The sequence below is a fragment of the Lonchura striata genome, chromosome 1, assembly GCF_046129695.1.
Source record: "Lonchura striata isolate bLonStr1 chromosome 1, bLonStr1.mat, whole genome shotgun sequence".
Taxonomy (NCBI): Eukaryota; Metazoa; Chordata; class Aves; order Passeriformes; family Estrildidae; genus Lonchura; species Lonchura striata.
This window is the reverse complement of record NC_134603.1, coordinates 125,602,051-125,622,453: the sequence shown is the minus strand read 5'-3', so window position 1 is coordinate 125,622,453 and position 20,403 is coordinate 125,602,051. Positions and strand designations below refer to the sequence as shown.

The window sequence follows — 20,403 nt, the reverse complement described above, 5'->3', positions numbered from 1 at the left end:
ACTTCTGTCCTGTTTTCTTGAGCAATATTGAAAACAGGGCTAGTGACCACAGAAGGTCCTGGCAGTGCTGATGTTTCTGTGTGTCCTGTACTGCCCTGGAGCCTCAAGCCATAATGGCCCACCTAAATGTGCCAGTGAGTGGAGAGCAGACATTTGTTTTAACTATATTTTGCATATTCAACTGGCTGGAGAACTTGCTAATTCTAGAGACATCCTGGTTCATGTTCAAGAATATATAGATTCAAGCACAATGTCTGCTGGATATCTACTAAGGATAACTAATGTCTTTGCAGAATATATCAGTTAGTCCTCCTTAAGACATCCTATTTTGATGCCAGATGACATCATTACAATTTTTTTTTTCTTTAGGGCATTTTGTTTGCTACACCCAAGTGCTTACAGCAACCAAATTATATTTATTATCTTTGGTCATGAGTCAGCACATGCCTACGGGGATAAACTAGTGGAAAGCAGACTCTAATGTCTGTTATAAAATGATGATGGACACTACAGACAAGTATTTTGAGGTACGTTGGTAACTGGAAAGTGTTCTACCTTGTGCCAGCAAGTTAAAAACTGAGTGGTGACAGGTCTTATTTATTGGAACTCTTATGTAGCAGTGGGGAGCTACTTGAGGAGTTTCTAGGGAGCTACAATGGCAGGCCTTCTGTGATCCCAGCCTTGTCTGAGGGTGCCTTGCAGTGGGTGTAACTGGAATATCTCTGAAGGGAACATATAATCCATCATGATGCTTTTCTTGCATGAAGTCATTGCTTTTTGCTGTTCAGGGCTTGTTGCAGTGCAAACTTGTAACACTCTTAATGAAAGGTTTATACAGGGCACCATGGACCACCAGAGCTGATAAATGGATTTCACTGGTGCCCTTATGGAAGAGCAGATTGTGGCTCAGTGTTAAAAGTAACCTCCACTTTGTTTCTTTGAACAGAGATTCACCAGGGTTTTTTTCTACTCCACAGGAATTAACACCACTTATTTTCTGAGGCTGGAGAGATAATCTATAATGCTGTAGATATTTTGCCTTATCTTTTAATTAGTTAATGATGTAGCAGGCCTTTATAAGAAAAACAATATTTGTCTTTCATTCCCAAGAAAGGAAAGTGCTTTTAAAATTAGTTTAGTTTGAAGCAAAGACAATACCTTAAGCATACAGTAAATAATGTCACTGCAGGGCAGACCTAGAATTGCTTTGCTGCCCAGCCTTGTACATTTTAAATCTAAACAAGCCAACACTTCTAAGCATCATCATAGATTTATTTTATTTACCCATACCTTTTTTTTTCATATGTATGCTTACCTTACATCAGTTTAATGTAATTTGTTTTTTTTGTGTAAGGCAATCATGGTTCCAAATCTCAGCTTCTGTTTCTAAAACCTGATTTACTACATTTGCTATTCTTTCCTGCCCAGAAGAAAACCAGCCAGTTTTTTGAAGATGAAGATTTTGCTGACTAAGGGAGGCACAGACTTCATTGTTGTTCCTTGTCATTATTTGTAATCTTTCTTCAACAGGTGCCATCACTCTGGTCATGTGTAATATCAGTGATTTCCAGAAAGAGACAGAGGCCCCTGCTGGCAGAGATTAGCTTTGTTGAAGCAGTTTGTATTATTTGCAGTGTCAAATGGTTTAACACACAAACTTCTATTCTCAGCGAGTTCTACTAGGATTTCAGTGTCAATGGTTTTCACTTTGCCCATAATCAGACAAGTGCTATATAAGCGAAGGCACCCTTGACAAAGCAATCTATTGTAGGAGTTTCACTCCAAGAGGATTAAAGATATGCTTAAATTTCAAAGATAATCATGGGCACCTTTCATAGGGACCATAGATTTTTTTTCTTTTTTTAGGCTGATTTAAAGGTTGATGTGATAATCATCAGACCTGCAGACAGATGCCTTCTCAGGTATCACTAGTTTTGCTTGAAAATGTTGGTAAGCTATTATTTTCTCTCCAAAGTCTAGTGACTGAATGGTATCTCAGTTTGGCAAACAAAGTGGTAGGGTGTCTTAGGCTTACAGTTTGGCAGTCCTGGAAAAGTGGTTGTGAAATTAAATCCTGTAAGTTTTTTCTGCATCTCTTATGTTGGTTTTTTTTTTTTTTTTATGGATCCATTGTGAAATCATGAATAAGGCTGACAAAGTTCTACAGTGAAGTCAAAGAGTATTAGCTTCCGGTAATGTTTTGGTTGTACAGGTTTTTAGCTCTTTATTAGATGCAGCCAGATTAGACACATTATACCTTTATTTAAGAAGGTTCTCATAATTTTTTTTCAAGGCTCTTTTCAATAATTTTTTCAGTGGTATGAGACATAAAGAGAATGAAGGGACATCTCATTAATACATGTAGGAAAAATTAAGCAAAAGGTCCAACCTGTTGTCTCCAATCTCTGTTCTTTCAGCCCTTAGAATCTGCATCTAATTTTAAAAAAATGAAATTTTGAAAATAATTTTAAATGCTTATATAAATTATTAGAATATAAACTACAAGTGATTTCTTTCAATGGCTGAAACAGTTTTCTGTGGGAGGAATTACCTCAATACACACATTTCAAAATTTTAGCAATTAGCTGTCATCTAATTTTGGGGCAAGTCCTCATCTGTCCTCATTCCTCCTATGGTGCTCTATGATCAGCAAATAACAGCATGCTTTAATTAGTCTGGGACAGATATTCCAAGAGTTAGTTAAAGTTTGATGCAGATTTGTCATTCAGTGATTCATTGTCCTTTGGCCTTTCTGATGCAAACTGCCAGATACGAAATTCTCATGTGCTCCTACGGCCCAGTGAACCTCCCTTCAAGTTCACTGGGTCTCTGTTCTGAGTTCACTCAGAGCCCATCAGATTCCTGGTGAGATGCTTTGGAGCAACTCAGTGTAAAGAATGTGTAACCAGACAACTTTTGCAGACCTTCAATATTTGATAAAGGAAAAGAACGTTTCTTTCCACTTGCTGGAATATTGCAAGCAGTAGCAAATGCTGAGGTGAAGATAATGTACCTTTAGGTGTCAGGAGAACATTATCTCAAAAACAGACAAAAAAGAAAAAAGAAAAGAGGGGAGGGGTAGAAGGTTTGGTGCAATTAAAAGGAATTGAGGAACTTCACTGAGAAGGTTGTTGAAATTACGTTACTGTTACTTTATTGATGTTTTGTCATCAGGTGCTGAATCAGTCCTTTCCTATAAGCTTCTAGGGGTTATGAACTTCTGATTGGAGTAGGTAGTAAAGAGCTTGTCTCGGCTGGCAGGATACATCTGCTCCCTGGAGGTTTTCCAAATTACACAGAAGAAACCAGGGCCTCAGGGTAAACTAATAGATATTATTTTAGTCTGTTGAGTTCACAGCTTCAAGAATGTGTTTTGTTGTTGCACAAGCTTGATAAAATCACAGGCAAAACAGTGGAATTTACACTAAAAACTCCTATGGTTCCTGTGGTTTCTGGCTGTACCTCTTTTCTGTATTTTTTTAAAACTGGGTGGTAAAAATATATTTTAATGTCTGTCCCCTTATATACTTCACAGAATTTTAGTCGTTTCTCCACTTTTTCCAAGGCAGCTGTTTCACATGTTACAGGGATGTGGTTGGAGTTCTGGTGCTTATAGTTAGTGATTTAGTATAAATTTTTGTGTGTCATTGAACGTGTGTGACATGTGTCATTGGAAAAAATTTTGTTCTTGTTGTATGTGAGTCCTTTAGTCGCCTAAACTGTCCATATACAAAGATTAGGAATGTAATTGAGTGAAATGCTCTTTTCAGGTGTACAGACCTTGCAAGACTGAGCCCTGTGTGAGTAAACAGCAAAGGAGGGAACATTTACAGTTTCACTCTGTGTGTACAACCAATATTTCTGAATCTCAAATGTGGCTGAATAAGGATCTGATTGTGGCCAAATTTGGTGGATGCCAGTCCCCAAAAAGCCCTTCTGTTACCTTGGTCCAGAGCCAAGCTACCATGGCGTGTGTAGCTCAAGACTTTCTCAGTCTCTGGTTTTCAGGGGAAGGTAGATGCTGTTCTGCTTTGAAAATGGCAGTGTGCTCTTTAGTGTGTTCATGGTGTCTAACTTCTTGTGCCCTCCTTCCCTGGTCAAATGCGGTGCAGTGTAAGATGTGGACTTAAGTTGTCATTTCCTCCCAGCTGTTTTCCAAGCAGGAAATTTTCTAAGCCTCTGTTAACAAGCCTGAAGATTTGCTTTGTTAGGTTTTGTGACAGCTTGGTCATAACAGCCAGCATTGACCTTATTCTGTATTTCAAATTTGGTCACACTCAAATGCAACTGATGTGAGTTGCTTTCTTTCTGGAAACCCAAGCCAAAAAACATTCCATGTTTATACCACATGGTCCCACACAATGTCTCCCTCAGGGAAACTGCACACCTCACTTTTGTTGGGGTTTTTTGCAGATAAGAAAGCTTTTCTAAATAAATTCACTAGCAAAAAAAAAAGGTCTTTCAAAAAAACTAGAATTTAAAATGGATCTGATTCTTCAATCTGATTCTTCCCACACATTTTTTGGTATGGCAATGGCTGTTCTTGATGGGAGCTTTCATGGCTGCAATATCCCTTTTTAGTACATTCATGGGGAGATTTCTTCAATCTTTACCACTAGATGATGTCAAAACTTCAGTGTCTCATAGAAGGGAAAAAATGGCAAACTGCATTTCACTTTGGATGTTATACAGCAAATTAATGATATGTAAATAAACTGAAAAAAAGTACGGAGAAGTCAGCAATGTGTTGCCACCACAAAAACAGCAATGTGTTGCCACACTTTTTCTGTATCAACATTTTAACAGAATATGAGTGATTGCCTCCTTTCCTTACAGGTAGATCTTGCCAGTTTCTACATCAAGACGGGTGCCAAGAACATGCCCACAGTGTTTTTGCTGACAGATGCCCAAGTTCCAGATGAATGCTTTCTTGTGCTGATTAATGACTTGTTGGCATCAGGTGATTAAACCAACAAATTTCTTGAAAGATCTTTTCCAATGACAAATGATCTGTGTTTTCATTGAACTTTAAAGTGATTATTTCTCTTTTGGGTATTTGTAGGAAGAGATTTTAGAGAGGCCGTGTCAAGCCATTCAACCTGAGCATTGAGTCAAACTTGGTTAAGAAAGCATGGTCTGTTTAGGAGACAAATTGCTAAGGCTTATAATGCAAAAGTGCATTGATTTGGGGGAAATAAGAATGTCCCTCTGAATAAATGTTCTTTTTGCTTTGGTGTGATTTCACTAATTTCAAGCAATGTCACCATGACTGCACAAGTGTAGCATGTAGCAATGAAGATTCACCCATGTTTTGAAGATTAGAAAATCTGAACTCTGAATGTGGGGGTGGATAAGATAAGAAGGAGGATAAGATGGAAGAAAAAAATGCACCTCTGGACAGTTGGAGTACATCTTGAATGATTTTTTGTAAAGTTATATTTACTTTTGCAACCAGACTAGTAAAAAGTTTGAACAGCCTGTGAAAAAAAGAGCTACCATTCTGAGGAGAACATAATTTAGAAGTGAACATCCTATCAGGGAAAATTCAAAATAAAGTTGTTTCCTACCCATAAAAAATAAAAAAGAAAAAAAGAATAATCCTTCTAAGCTAAAAGACACAGGGAGAAGGATGAGACTGTTTTGTTACTAGATATATGTAGCATCATACTGTAGCTCTGGTTATGTGCTTAAACCTCATTGGCCTAAATACCATGTAGAAGATTATTTGTCAAGTGCTACCTCCCCCTTTGTCTTTTCACAGGAGAGGTTCCAGATCTGTTCAGTGATGAAGACATGAAGGTCATAACTTCAGGGTTTAGAAAAGAAGTCTGAGCCCTGGGCTTGATGGACATCAGTGAACGCTCCTGGAGGTGATTCCTGAGGCTGTGGCTGCAGTAGAATGTAAGGCATATTTCAGGGGCAAGAAACAGTGATGAGCTGATCAAAATAGCAACATATTTCAGTTATCTCATAACCCAGCATATGTTGGCATACTTTTCTTGAAAGCTTACTTGCTGACGTGTGGCACCGCATTTGCCTCTCCTGCGTTGCCCCTGTAATAACCTGCCTGTGTGGAGGTTGGTGTACACCAAGTTCTGCTCCTAGATCTGGCTGTTGACTTCCTGTCTCTCCACGGGAAAGTCACACAGCTGCTCTGTGCCTTAGCTTCATGTCCTGGACATAATGAGGCACTTCAGAGAGAAGGTGCTCATGAGGAGCCTGGGCTGCTGTTAATGCAATTGTAAATACTCTTCCTGCTTATACACGTAGTAATTCCATATGTGTACCCAACTCTTAAATTTTGCACAAATGATTTCACAGAAAATGTTAATTCTTTCTACTTTTCCTATGCCATATAAAATTAGAAAAATAAAGTATACATGTAGGTGTTTTCAGATTTAAAACTGTTTAGCAATACACAGAACACGATACCATAATTGCAACAAGTATCTGTCCAAAACTCTGTTTTAGAGACACTGCTTTGGAGGGAAACTGTAGTTCTCTCCTGAGAACTGGAAATCAGTAGCTGGGAAAACTGGTTTTGCAGTGGCATCTTTAGGAACTTTCAAGTTAGGTAGGCTTTGATTCACTCATCATCTGAAACATCTAAGTAGCTGATAAGAAAATGAGAAGCCTGAAAACCATTAACCCTTAAGAATGAGAATGCTTTGAAAAGGATATATGCCTCATATTTACTGTATTAAAATAATCTGCTTGATTGGGGATTGGAAGAGCCTTCCTATAGCAGATTATTCTATGGTGATCTCCTCTGCAGGCTTTGTTTCTCAATTTTCTGAGGCTTTTAACCACCACTGTTCTAAAGAGCATTCAGATTTGACTATGAGTTTTTAGCAAGTTCTTATATTTTATAACATACCACTTTCTCTTTTTCCCCCCTCTCTTCTCTCTTTTTCCAACCCTGTTTTAGTTTTGCTGAAGTTCCCTCCTAAGTTTTTTGCCATTACTTCTTCATTCCAAAAATTAATTTTGCAGTTTAAAAGCCAATTGAGACTTTTATACAATCTAGTGTGACATATTCTGTATAATTTTGTGGTTTACAGACTTCAGTGCCATGGTCAATAGTGGTGCTTACCTTCTGCATTTTTCTTTCCGACTGTGCTATTTGTCTCTGTTTCATTATTATTGCATTTGTATATTTTTTAAGAAAGAATGGAGAAAAATTATTTCTAATATCTCTCTTCATTTTCTCTTTTCACATTTTTACTCTTTATGTTTTCCTTATTCGCAAAGTAATTTCTTCTTTTCTTTTCTTACTTTTCCTTTTTTTTCTTCTTCTTTTTTTTTTTTTTTAAGGGCTTTCTGAAAGCCAGCTTTGAAACTCCTTTTACTTTGCAACAATTTATCAGTCCCCTACTGTGCAAATTAGCACTTCTGGAGGCAAGAACGGGAGATACCTATTCATGTTGCAGGGAAGCAAAGTAGTGACATTATAATACTGAAGGAGACATAAATTTCATGAGTTAACACACTGCTAGATATCTATATAAAATTTTAGTTAGTGCAGGGTGACCTATCACCTCTTCATTTCCCTAGATTTGAAGAATAAAAGACTAATATAATGTGAAAGAGAACAAAAGGGTAAATTCAGACAGTTTAATAATGTTAAAGTTCAATGAAGTGATACAGTCTCATTTTTCCATTTCATTTCAAAAAAATCAACATCCTACATTAAGCCACATTTTCCCTTGAGCTCCCTTATAATCTTACATCCTTCAGTTCTGTTTATGCTGAGGAATCAGTAGCTCAGGAACCAAAACTACACAGTGCTATTCTTTGAATCTCTTTGGTTTTGTGTTGGTTTTGTTTTGCTTGTTTTCAATCTGGACATTGTAATCAATTCTGCTGTCAATGTACTGAGAACACACCATGTAGGTGCAAATTTGAGTTGAAAGTATGCCAGGTGAAGACAATGGGTTGCACCATTATAAAATATGGATCCACAACTGAAGGGTTGTGACAGGCACCTGAGAATTTCAAAAACTTTAATAGCAAATTATGAAATAAATTATAGGGGAAGAATGATGCTCAAGCAAACAAAGCTGATGAACACTGTAGATGTTAATGTGCTGATGGGTCTAAGTCACACAAAAGATGAGGCATTTCTGAAGCTCAGTGATTTACTTGAGTTCCAGAATTTTTTCAATATCCCAAATCTCTGTGCAGTAATCACTCTTAAATACTCTGCACATCACCAAAATTTCTTGGAAAAGTAAAGGCCAAAAGAAGCTATTATTTTTCAAAAGCATAAATATGATGACATCAGTCAGTCTTGCTGTCTCTGGAGCTCCATTTGCTCTACCTTACTTTACTCTACTTTATTTTATTGGTCATGGTAACCCTTCAGCTTTTCCCCAAAGATGTGAACACCATGCCTAAATGCCTTGCAGCCCTCATGCCCTGCACAAGCATACCTTCAAATGGACTATTTGCAGTAAGTATACTCTGCAGCATTTCATCTTTGAATGTTTTCCAGGTCTCCTCAGTGCTGGTAAACATTGCTATATAAAGTCAGACATGTTAAATGATTTTTCTTTTGAACTGAATCTCTGTTATTCAGTCCATGTGCAGCCAGTTTTCTTCATGAGCTGCTGATGGGTATTTCAAATACTTGCTCTTCCATCCTTGAGCAAGTTTCTTCACAGTGTGTTTTCCTCATGTAAAGTTTACTGTCCCTCAGTGGTTTTTATGAAGTCCCAGCATTAAGAACTAAATTTTCTAGTTTTAGAGGAATGCCATTTCTTCAATTTTCTTCAAACTTGGCATGACTACTTCGGTCATCACATCCTTAGAATGGTCTCCTCTTCTATAGTCCTATCAGGACTTAGCTGGCTCCCATTTTCTATGGAATTTAGGAGTACAGTAAGTTCATGCTTCAACCAGAATTGAAGTCAAACATAGGCAGAGTAGGTGTCCTGCATTGCCACAGGCAATCTTGTATATATTTTTATGATTAATTTTAAATTATTGTCTTTCATTTCCAAATCCTATTTCATTAAGAAACATTAGCCTTTTCCTTGTGGTTTGTCTTGCTACTGACAGAACATCTATTTTTATCTGTGAATCTGAGAGGAACTTGTGAAGCCCCATCAGAGCTCAGTTTTGGCCAGCTGACATAGTTTCTCCTTTGAGGGCATAAATACACATCTATCCGCTTGAGTGCTTAAATCCCAGCCAACAAGAACTATGTTTTTAGGGTTTATGGTTCTATGTTAAACTAATACTGACCCCAGATTTGCTTTGGATTTTGTTTTGGGTTTATTTTTTTGTTGTTTGTTTTGTTTGATTCAGTGGGGAGTAGCTCTTGAGGATTTCTAAGTTCTGTAGCACAGAAAACATCTGTTTCTTCTGTTGGCAGGCTCTTACATAGTTCCTGTTTCTGTATGAATAGCTCCAGGCTTTTCTGATTTGGATGTCAGCCATCTCTTCTTGAGCACTCAGAGAGCTGACTTTTAAGGATACATCTGTATTAATAAAATTATGAAGGGCATTTTGTGGTCCTGAGGACTAGTAGTATGAAAAGGCTAGTATCCATATGGCTTAGCTTTTCCCATGCTCTGCTCACAAAATGGTGGTGGTGGCATAGAGCTGGTCAGAACTAATTCCTGGTCTGTGCAGCTCTTGATTGCTGCCACAGCACTGCTTAGTTTCATATGGGAAAACCATGAGAGTGCACTAACAGTTAGATAGGATGGGCCCCATCAGACCAGTGGCCAAGTATGTGCCAAGGTGCTGTTTACTTTTCTGTCTTGCTCTGTTCAAAGCACTTAGTGAACCTAGAGGGCCTGCATATTTGAGATGAGCAGGAGGAGGCTGAGCCAAAAAATACAGTGCAAGATGCACATCTGTAGTGAGTGACATGTGTGAGGCTCAGATGGGCACCTGAGAAAACAGCGGGGTTGTGTTCTTGGGAGTGGTGAATGCTACACAGAAGTTGACACTGATTTCACAAGATAATGGTGCTTTTTTCCACAATGATAGTCTTCATTACTCCATTATGTGTTTAAATCTCAAAAATCCTCAAAGAAAGGGATGTGTCTATCTTCAAGAACTTACTACATTTTTCTAGATGAAATGCCTTCATTGAGATATTGATATCCTGGTTGTCTTGCAAGACATTCTCAATTTTTTACATGGAGAGTTTCTTATTCTTTGGGTTTTTTCCTTCTGTCAAATTAAACTGTGATGTATGGCTTAGACAAAAGATAAATGTTTTCAAAATAAGAACTTCTTGCTTATGCAAAGATTGTGCAAAATGTAGTCAGCAATAATTACTCAATTTTCTTCACAGCTCTCTTGCTGGCAGATCACATGGCATCTTCATTATTCTGTGTGCAAAGCAAGCAGTGCACAAGGTCCTTTGTAGTATAGGGAATTCACTGGGGAGAATGCAAATGAACACTGAAAACATGCCATATCAAATCTGTGCCTGGTGTTAATTCACCAAACTTCACTAAAGCTAAAGGAGAAAGGTTCATGCTGTGGTCAGGATCTGGTTACTTTCTTTTTGTGATTACCTTTTCAAGTATATGCTGTATCCTATATTTTTGTTCACAAAATGTCATTAACAAATAGATAGTTATCTAATCAGGGTATTATATTATATCCAGGGCTGTGCTGGAATTTCCTGCCTAACAATACAGCACAGTAAAAATCTCTTAGCTATGTGTTTTAAGAAAAAATAATGGAAATTTTGAATAGTATGTCACAGTTTGAGCTCTAGGGCCAGATATTCCAAGACGTAATTTAGTAAATGATTAAGAAATTGTTCTTCTACACTTCATCCTGTCACAATAAACTATTAAGTTTTTGTGTAAGTAATTAATTTTACCTGTTAATTCATTTTTATTGGATTTGATAATTTCTCTTTATTCTCTGTAAGGTTTCTAGAATCCAGTTTTGCAGAATTCATCTACTTTCTCTCTCCTTAGCCTTTGTAAGAGTTTAATTCAATTGTTACCTACTACTTTGTAAACCTTTACTTGTAAAATTGTATTTACCCATTTGAATCTGCCAAGGGTCAGGAGAGAACAGAGGAGTTCTGGGTATCACTTAGTAAATCTAGAATTTAGATGCTAGAGTAAGGTTTAAAGTAAACAATCTTAAAAGCCCACTATTGTCTTCTCAGGGGTCTGCAGTTCATATAAACTAATGCAGCTCCTTATATATATAAGTAATTCTAAATCACTCCTAACAAATTACATGGGAGAGGGAAAGCATCCTTTCCCCTAAAGTTCAGTGTAATATTGATAGAAACAGTAATCATTCAGTACAAACAATTTTTCAATATTTAAGGAGATTAAAATATTACTTAGGATATAAGACTAAAGAAAACACTAAATTCTGATTTTTTTTTTTTTTTTTTTTTTTTTTTTTGCAGACAGCCCAAGACTTTGATCTGAACTCTTCTTGCAGTCCAGTACTTAGAGAGTTAAGTCCAAATATGAGCAGTGTGAGGAGCATAGGAGGGTGTAGCAGATGAAACTTCAAGCAAGTCTGTGTATGATTTGCAGCTTTGGAGGTGTGATAGATCCAGTTTGGCACTACTGCTACAGCAAGAGCACTTGGAGCAGCACATCAAAGCAGGGACAGATCTCTCCAGCCTCTCCATTGCTGCTGCCGCCATAGCAGGGATGGTGTGCAGGTCTGAGAAGGTGGCCACCAGAGGAATAAAGAAGAGAAAATTCGATTCCCTGAGTTTCAACGCTGCTCACCGTGAGTCTTGGTATTACAACTGAGTGTAGAATTTTTTCAGAAAATGAGGTGACATGGGAGAGAAACATCTAACCGAAGGATACATAATGTAACCAAGAACCAATGTCAGAAAACTCAATGTTCAAGAGTCGTGAAACGACCTAGCGGATTCTTCCCCTACATTTTCTCTTCTTCTCTGATTCAGAGTTTTGTGGTAGAGACCATTTATTCTTGTATCTTTTTGATTGTTTCTTCTGTGTGTGCTGATCTTTATCATCAGCAGTAAATTCCAAGATCTTTCTGTGTCTTTGTACAGTTTCAGTAAAATTTTCACCACTTGGCTGGAATTCTACATGAGCATTTCTGCCATTTGCCTCTTCAAACAGTCAAAGTAGATGATTTCTTCTGTACCTTAAGCCCAACATTCCTGGGCAGCCTGGGTATTCTTTGTTTGACTTGGTTCTACTATCTAGGTTATTTGCATAAATTCCTGTCTTGTGTTTTCTAGTGCAGATATGTATTTGTATTTTTAGAAACTATGAGATAGTGGCTATTCTTTTCCATCTTCCATTTTATCTTCTTTCCAGATACCATTGAACCATTTCTTATTGTTACTATCTCCTCATCATTTTATCTCTTCTGACTGCTTTAAAACTCAGTGAAGTACTGAGCTAGGTCAGCCTCTTCCTTTCATTGCTTCTTTTTTTTACTTATTTTCTTTCAATTTTCTGCTCTTCTTCCTTATCCGGTTTTCTCTTCTAGGAATGTCAATTCCCAATTAGCTTAAAGGAAGAATAAACGTGTCACTTCCCTGGAATGCCTGACTGGGCTCTCCTGGCCCTTGTGGCTGTTGGGCAAGTTATAAACCCTTCTGAAACCTTTTGGATGTTTTCTGTTGGAATTAACAACATCAGTGACATATGGTTTGAGAGGCCCTGTACAATAAAAAGTGCTCTTTAAAGCATATACAGTGGCCAAAGCATGTGCTAACTGCAGTAAGTAGGTTCACAGAATCATCTGAGGACTAGAAAAACCCTTCCTTCTCAAATGTGAGCTGCTTTGTGTAGACCTGGTGATATTAAGATCCAGTCACACTTTTATTTTCCCTTGAATATTTTGGCCTACCCTTTTGTACATCTCTTTCTACTTTTATTAAGAATGATCCCTTAAAACTCCCATGCAAGCTAAGATCCAAATCTCCTTTTCTTCCTGCTCTTTTATAGGGCTCGCCTTGCACATAAAGAGGCTTGAATAGATTTAGAAACTCAATTACTCAATTACAGGGTTTCTGTCACCATGACCAGCTGAAGGTGCACCTTCTGGCTCTCTGCATGCCAGCCAGCCCCTGTGCCTGCCTTATCTTTATAGCTGTCAAACTGAGAAACTAATATCAATATGGAGAGAGCAGAAAGAAGCTGCAAAAATGTCATGTTTGTACAAGAGAAAAGAAGCAAAACCTATTTGTCCAAGGTTGCTGACAGAGTTTATTGGCTGCCAATTTTGGCTTGGAGTCTCAGCTGTGTACTGGCTGGTGCTGGACCATGGTTCATTGCACACCTCTCTTTGATGGCCCCAACTTGCCCTGTGATTCTTTTCTCTCCTCGTTCCCTCCCTCCTCTCTGCAGATTGTCCTGTGTTCCTGTGCCGTCAGTGCCATGCTGTGAGCATGAGCTGGGAACTTCCCAGCCATAGTTAACTGCCCTGCTATTGACTGCCTTCCTGAGTGGCCATGGGAAGCCCTTCCCTTCAGCAGCAGGAGGTTCATTGAGGAAGCTGAGGGGGTTGAGGTACTGTTTCAAGCTCATCAGTTTCCTGAGAAAGCAATGGAGATCACTAAAAGATCAATAACTGAATAAGCTGGGAAAAAACAATGCTCTTTTTACTTCTTGCTGCATACTTAGTGCTTTTGGTGTTGTTCAAGTTCACCCCTGGTAAAAGTTGAATTTTAATGGTATGTCACTGCCTGATTCCTTCAGGGGACTTCAAGGAGCTGTCTAGCACAGGCAGAGAAGTGAGGGGAAGAGAAGCACATAATTCATAACACTGCCTTTGCAGAATCCTTCCATTCAAGACTTTTTAGGATCTTATGGATACAGAGTTTGTTTAACCATTTCCAACGCAGTTAAATATATCCACTACAGCTGTAGCAAGTAAGGCTGAAATATTGCTGTGCCCAGTCCAGTGGACTAAAGACTTCTTCATCTATTCAGAAATTAGACAGGTAGAAGTTTCCTCTGGAAAGACAATCCACGGCATCACATGGCAAATGAATTTAGCATTTTAATATCTGGGCAATTATTCTGTTCTATTGATGCAGATTGTGACATGTTTATTTAAAAAAAAAAAAAAAGGCGAAACAAACCACATGCATTGGTGAGTTTCTCTTCAGGGGAAAGGAAAATATTCAGATTCTTCTAAGAGTTTTAGCAAGCTGCCTCTGATATCCTTCCCAGCACGGGGCAACATACAGCAACTTCCATGCTGGCAATGAGACTGCTGGAGTTATTCACGTAGACCTGGAAAATGCTTACTCTCCTTCAGAGATTGCCATTGTAGAACTTTCATTCTGGGAGTGCTGTTATATTTGAGACCATTTATTTGCATTGGGGGGTTTTAATCAGGTAAGACTGAGGAGTTCAGGAATTCCCAAGGAAGTGCCGTCAGGTTTTAGTTGAGCGCTGCTCCAGGCAACTCTGCATTTGCGGTGTTTGCCCTCCATTCAGACGCGTACAAAACACAGCAGTAGTCGTGACATGAAGGTGAAGGGGAGGGCAAGGGATGTGTGGTGCTGCTCCCAGGGAGCCGGCGGGCGCTCGCCGTGCCCGGGCCCGTGCGGGGAGCGGGGCTGCGGGACCCCCGCTCCGGGCTCCCGGCTGCCGCGCCGGCGGCGCTCCGGCGGCGCACGGATGCCTCCTGTAGGACTGCGGGGGAGCAGAGATGCTTGCAAATAAACCTGGCATTTGTATGTGCCGTCAGCTGCTCCTGCTTTATCTTAACGGACTTCTAGTATCATCAGGATAGTTATTTGTTGTCTGGTGAGCTGGGGAGGGATATCCAATTGCATTAATTTTAATGTGATGCTAACTCCTTCTTTGAAAGAAACAGATTTGATTGCATACAGAAAAGAGATTATTTTTAAATTTAAGCCTTATGTTCCTCAATGATTCTTTTCTTGTTAGATAATTAATAAAAATTTCTCTGTTGTTAGCAACTGTTAATGAGTTTCTTATTTCACATTGGTGTTAACTGCTCCTGGTAAGTATCTCTCCTGTTTGCTTCCCAGCAAGAGAAATAAATGTGAACTAACAGAATAACATGACACTTTATTGACAGGGAATTAAGGGGTTTGTGTCATCAATGTACATAAAGCAGTACTGGGTGCATGAGTCATGTGCAGCCGATAGAAAGACCAGAAAACAAAGAGCAGAATGCAAAAAAAAAAAAAATAAAAAAAAAAAAAATAGGATGAGGCTATTTAAAACAAAGGTTTTTAAGTGATGAGGAAAGGGTACTGAGAACAGAGGCATTGAGATAACAGAGGAGCTATGTCAGTGTTATGGGTGGGGAAAGAAGGGGAGACAGGAAGAAAAAGCAAAACTGAGTCAGTACGGTAGGAGAGGTGCAAAACAAAGGGTCTGAGGAGGAGCAAAAGGAAAGTCAAGGGAGAACAACCAAGTTAGTAAAGGGAGGGGCAATAGAACAATTGTAAAGATGTATTAGGATATCAAAAGAATGAGAGGGGCTGAGTGGAAAAAGACCACCCTGAAGAAGAGGGAATCTCAGAGTCTGCCATTCCATCTGCATTGAAAATTTATAGGGGGTGATGTCCCTTCCTTCTCTCTAGTGCTGGTGTGCTAATGTGTCATTTTGCTTGCTCCATTTTAGATACTTCAGGAAAGTCCTTTGTTCTTAGCACAGAAATCTTGCTAGCTAGTGCTCACCTGTGTCTGGCTCGTGTTGTTCTTTATCATTGGTCAGGAATGTGAGGTCTGCTACTGAGTGATTATTTTGGCATAATTGACACTTAGCTCCTACTTGTCTTTTTCACACTTTCAAAAAAAATGTGCAATAGTAGTTGATAAACAATTTTTTTGTTTAATGCTGTATAACAATATTGCAGAGTAATTTTAGTTATGGTATCTTGAAGTTAAGCTGATGGATTTTTTTTCTCTTAAAAGTTCAATACAAATATGGCATCATATTTATATTGCTTTAATAAAAAATTGACAATTTCTGAGTTTAAATGGTGAAGGAAAACCATAAAAAGCTCCCAGTGATTATGGAGACTTAGAAGGAAGTTTCAGGAGATTTAGTTTGGCATTTTTTTAACCTTTATCTCTTTGTTTTCAAAAAACAATTACTCTTCTGGAAGATACAGGGAAAGAAGTGGTTTAGATTGAGCTCAGCGGGGAGATGGTGAGTTGCACGGTCAGTATGATCTATGAAGAACATGCTTGAGCATGCTGCTGTGAACATGCTTTTTACCCTGTGTGGAAGTGTCTGAACAGAGAGAACAGTGATCCCTCCTAATCGTGGTGCCTGTTGAAAGCAGGCATTGCAAGACCCTTCTCACCTGGAAGGACATGGGCCAATGTGTGTGTTAAGGACAAGAAACAGTGAGTTCAGAGATAATTGAAGGGAAATGGAAAGTACCAGAAATTTAATCAATTGCAATGTCTTTGATTTCTTGTGGGAGAGGAGAGGAGAGGAGAGGAAAAGAGCCCTCTTCTGTTTCAATACTGAAATTGCTGAGTTTCATTTTAAAAGAGCACAAGAAAAGAACAGGATGTAGCAGTTCTGAAATCCATGTACTGAGCTTCATGAACTTACAAAGGTGCTTTTATACCTCAATTGATATAAGACACAATATACAGTATTTCAAGGATAATAATCTGTGCCCAAATTCAGCATGACAGACACCTCGCCTTTCTTGCTTTCATCTGGTGTCATATATCACTCAGTACAGAATAAAAGGATCAGGATTCTTTAATTCACATCTTTGAAAATAACAACTGTGTACATCTATATGATCTTTGAGTATTTTATTGTTGCTGTCTTTTATGCTGCTTAGCACCAAACAGCACTCATTGTTAAGCATGCCAAGGATAAATTCATTATGCTCTTAGTTCATCATTTTCTAAAGTACTTTACAATGTTCAGTGTGGCAAAGAAGCCACCTGGATTAATATTTTGCTTTCCCTCCTTGCCTGTAAAACTCCCCCTGTCCACCTAATCACACTTCCCAGTTACCTTTTCCTTCTAGCAAACATTGACTTGGCTTTTTTCTTCTCAGTTTTGATAACTGCCTGCAACATGTGTTAATTTTCAGTGATATTGGCCTTTTTTGTTCTTTACTTGGCATGTTTCAGCTAGCTCAACGTAACCGCAAAGAGTTAAGATTTATATATTTGATAGTAATGACTATTTTATATCCTGAGAAAATGTAGAGGGAGGATGTAGGCAAAGTTCCTGTAAAAACTACTTGTAACTTGCCTTGGGGTCCTTTTTTTATGTTTAAAGTCAATCAGCCAAGGCCTAGAGTAGAGAGATTCTATAAGAATGAATCTACTTCACCCTTGTATTTTCTTTTAAAATGTATATAGGTTTAATGCTTGGTCTTCAGCACTGATGAATGATTTTGATTTGTACCAGCCTAGTCTTCATTTTTGGCTTCAAGCTACTTTAAGTTTTCTAGTGAACTGATGTTAAATCAGATTTTGTTACTGTATCAACTCTTTTTTGTTTGCTTTTTTTTCCCCCATAAAGAAGGCTAAATTAGCAGTAATAATTTCCTTTGCCTACAACCCTGAATGAGCATATATTGAAAAGTACAATGTAGTATTAAAAAAAAAAAAAATCCTGGAGATAAATGAATGGCAGAATAAATAATTTATGCTAATGAAATTACTGCAATTAGTAGTTCCACAATGACCCTTTTAAAAGCCACAGCTGTTAATGTCAGGAAGTGCTGTCACCGCTGACCTTATCATAAGAGAAAGTGACAAATTGAAAATGCAGGGAAGACCAATCCTCAAAGAGGTCTGTTCGGGAACGATTAGTGTTTTCTGAAAACCAGTGTGAATTACAACCAGCTGCTCTCTGGCTCGGCGTGTCTCCCATGCTGTGCCATTTTGTTAAGCTCGATAACAATAGTTATTTTGCCCCATTGAGACAAGTTGTCTCGGGCCACTTCCAGCTCTACCGGAACCCGCTCCGTCCCTCGCTGATTTACAAATGAAACTGTTGTTAGAGGGTTTTTCAGGGCTGCTGAGTAGAGACCTCTCATAAGGATCATGTGTAAGGAGGTTGTCTTTCACTGGGAAGAGCTCTACTGCACGGTGCGTATGTGTCGCAAACAATGAAAAAAGGAGAAAAGGGTGAAAACACTTTTCAGTTGAAAGCTAAATGCTGCTCAAATCTGCACAAAATGTCTATTCCTGCTGACTAGCCTTGCTTTTACAAATGATTTTTTAAAAGATGAATTTGTGCTACTTTGCTTCCGCTAATGATGTTCTGATTTTTCCTTTTTGTAAAGCAATTTGCCTCTGCTTTCCCTAAATGCAAATCATTCTTTATTTAGTTCTTGCTTTAATTTCTGTTTTTCTGCTTATAGGTTAAATAAGTATTCTTCTAAACTAGCTCTGCAAAAGCACAAGAAAATAATGAGTTTTCTTACTGAGAAAAATAGCAAGCCTTTCTGCATCAACCTGATTGTAATATTAATGATGTAGGCTTAAAAATTTGACTGCATCAACAGCCACTCATGAGCAATTTTCCCTAAGTTCCCTAAGCATTATTGACAATGCTTTGGTAAATTATGTGTGACTTTCCTAAGAGTTGGTGTAGCTCATTTAATACATATTAATTGATTTTTAGGCTTCCCTTGATTAATTGAACTGGGTTCATCTGGTAGAGAATGCAATAAATAATCATTAAAATGAGGGAGATGTGACTCCACAAATGATAAAGTTTAAGCGTGCTAGAAGTCATAGAGGACAAAATGAAAGTTAGTTACAGTGATGGAGTTAAATGGGTTTTCTTAGTATTTCCCTTTTAATTTTGTATACAGTACTCTTGCTTAGACATGTATATGAATTTATTCTGTTAGTATATGTGGATAGGGTAGCTTGAAACAAAAATTAATTCTGGAGATTTCCTATTTCTTTTTTATTCTGGGAAAGTATACTCTAATTCAAAGAACTGGAGTGATATCTTGCATTTGCTAGTTCAGTTTTCAACAAATTTAGAAAATGGACCTTTGAACTTTGACCCTGAGCCCCTCTTCTTGCTGTCAGAGATGAATAAAGACAGGCATTTTATCTCTTCATTTTCCTCAGAAACACATGACTTAATGACCATCTGGAGCTGTTTTAAATGTGCCTGGCCTGTTTTGATTTTTATGTAGTATGTGAAGAGAAATTTCCGGCCTCCAGCTGGATTTTGGTCTCAGTGATCAGAGAGAAACCCCACGTGGTGCTGTGTGGGACTCACCACAGGGCCACAATAGTGCTCTGGGGTCCCTTCTGCAGTGTGCTGAGATTTGCCTGCAGCTGGAGTTATAGCTGGTGGTTGGATGCTTGGCTGGTACATAGGGAAGAGCCTCCACTGTCACAACTGGGAGTGAATGTGAATTCCATAAAGTCATGCTACTTTTCTGCTTAATACCCCTTCAAGCTGATAAAAGGTAATTTTAGCACAGAAATATTGCTGATTTTCTGACATCTTATGGTATCTAGCGGCTCAGCTTTAGGGAGAGAACTCCACAGTGGTCTGAATCCTGCCCTTATTATAATTTGTTAGTCTATCTTTCGGAAGCACAGATAAGCAGGGGTGGTACAACTTTGGAAATATAAATTTTGGTGTCCAGTTCTGTTCAAACTGAAGTTGATGGAAAAAATGCACTTCACTCCAAACAGGAATTTGATGATATATGAAGTGTGTGAGCACCACTGTGATTAACCACTCTACTGTATTTCTTTAACCTACAGAGGATTTCTCTTCAACAGGAGTTCCAGAGGTGAAGTAGAAAATCCATAATATATGAACTCTGCATGTAGCAGTATGGTGAACTGGTTTAATTTCTGTTCCTAGTTTTTAGGAATGTTTATTAAAAAATAATAAAGTATGTTGAAATACTGAGCTTCTGTGGTGATGAAGACTTGATGAATGCCAGTGCAAAATTAATTAATTGATATGCAAAACAGTTGGGGAAGGCTCATTTTGCTTTTTTACATGCTGACAGCATTATATTTAGTGTAGATTGAAGAAGAGTTTTGTGAATGAACCATCCTTAGAAACATACATGGACACACTTAACTTATATAGCTATACTAAATTTTGGAAGTATTTCTTTGTTCCTGTTTCCATTTGTTCTTTTTCCTTTAGTATGTACAGCCACTCATCCAGAACTCCATGGTTTATGGGGATTTTATGGCTTCTGCCCACACCAGTGTGAGTGTCCTGAGTGCCAAGTACAATCATAACAAGAGGCAGTACAATTACACCACTCCAAATAGTTTCCTGGAGCAAATAATGCTTTATAATTTCCTCCTAGACAAAAAAAAAAAAAAAAAAAAAAAAAAAAAAAAAAAAAAGGCTGTCACAACACTTGGTAAATGGCACGCAGAAGCTTTTTTCAGAAAGAAGGAAGGCAGCAGTTTTCCAGGTAAACTGTGAAAGCCGCAACCTTTT

The 20,403-nt window shown here is 38.3% G+C and overlaps 1 long non-coding RNA gene across 1 annotated transcript; it reads left to right on the top strand.

Moving 5' to 3' along the window:
* Positions 1-295: 295 nt before the first annotated feature.
* LOC110474666 (uncharacterized) lies at positions 296-11,824 on the top strand. The gene is made up of 4 exons (XR_002466133.2): positions 296-527; positions 4,837-4,960; positions 5,762-5,901; positions 11,399-11,824. It is a non-coding gene; the product is annotated as an uncharacterized LOC110474666 (long non-coding RNA).
* Positions 11,825-20,403: the final 8,579 nt, after the last annotated feature.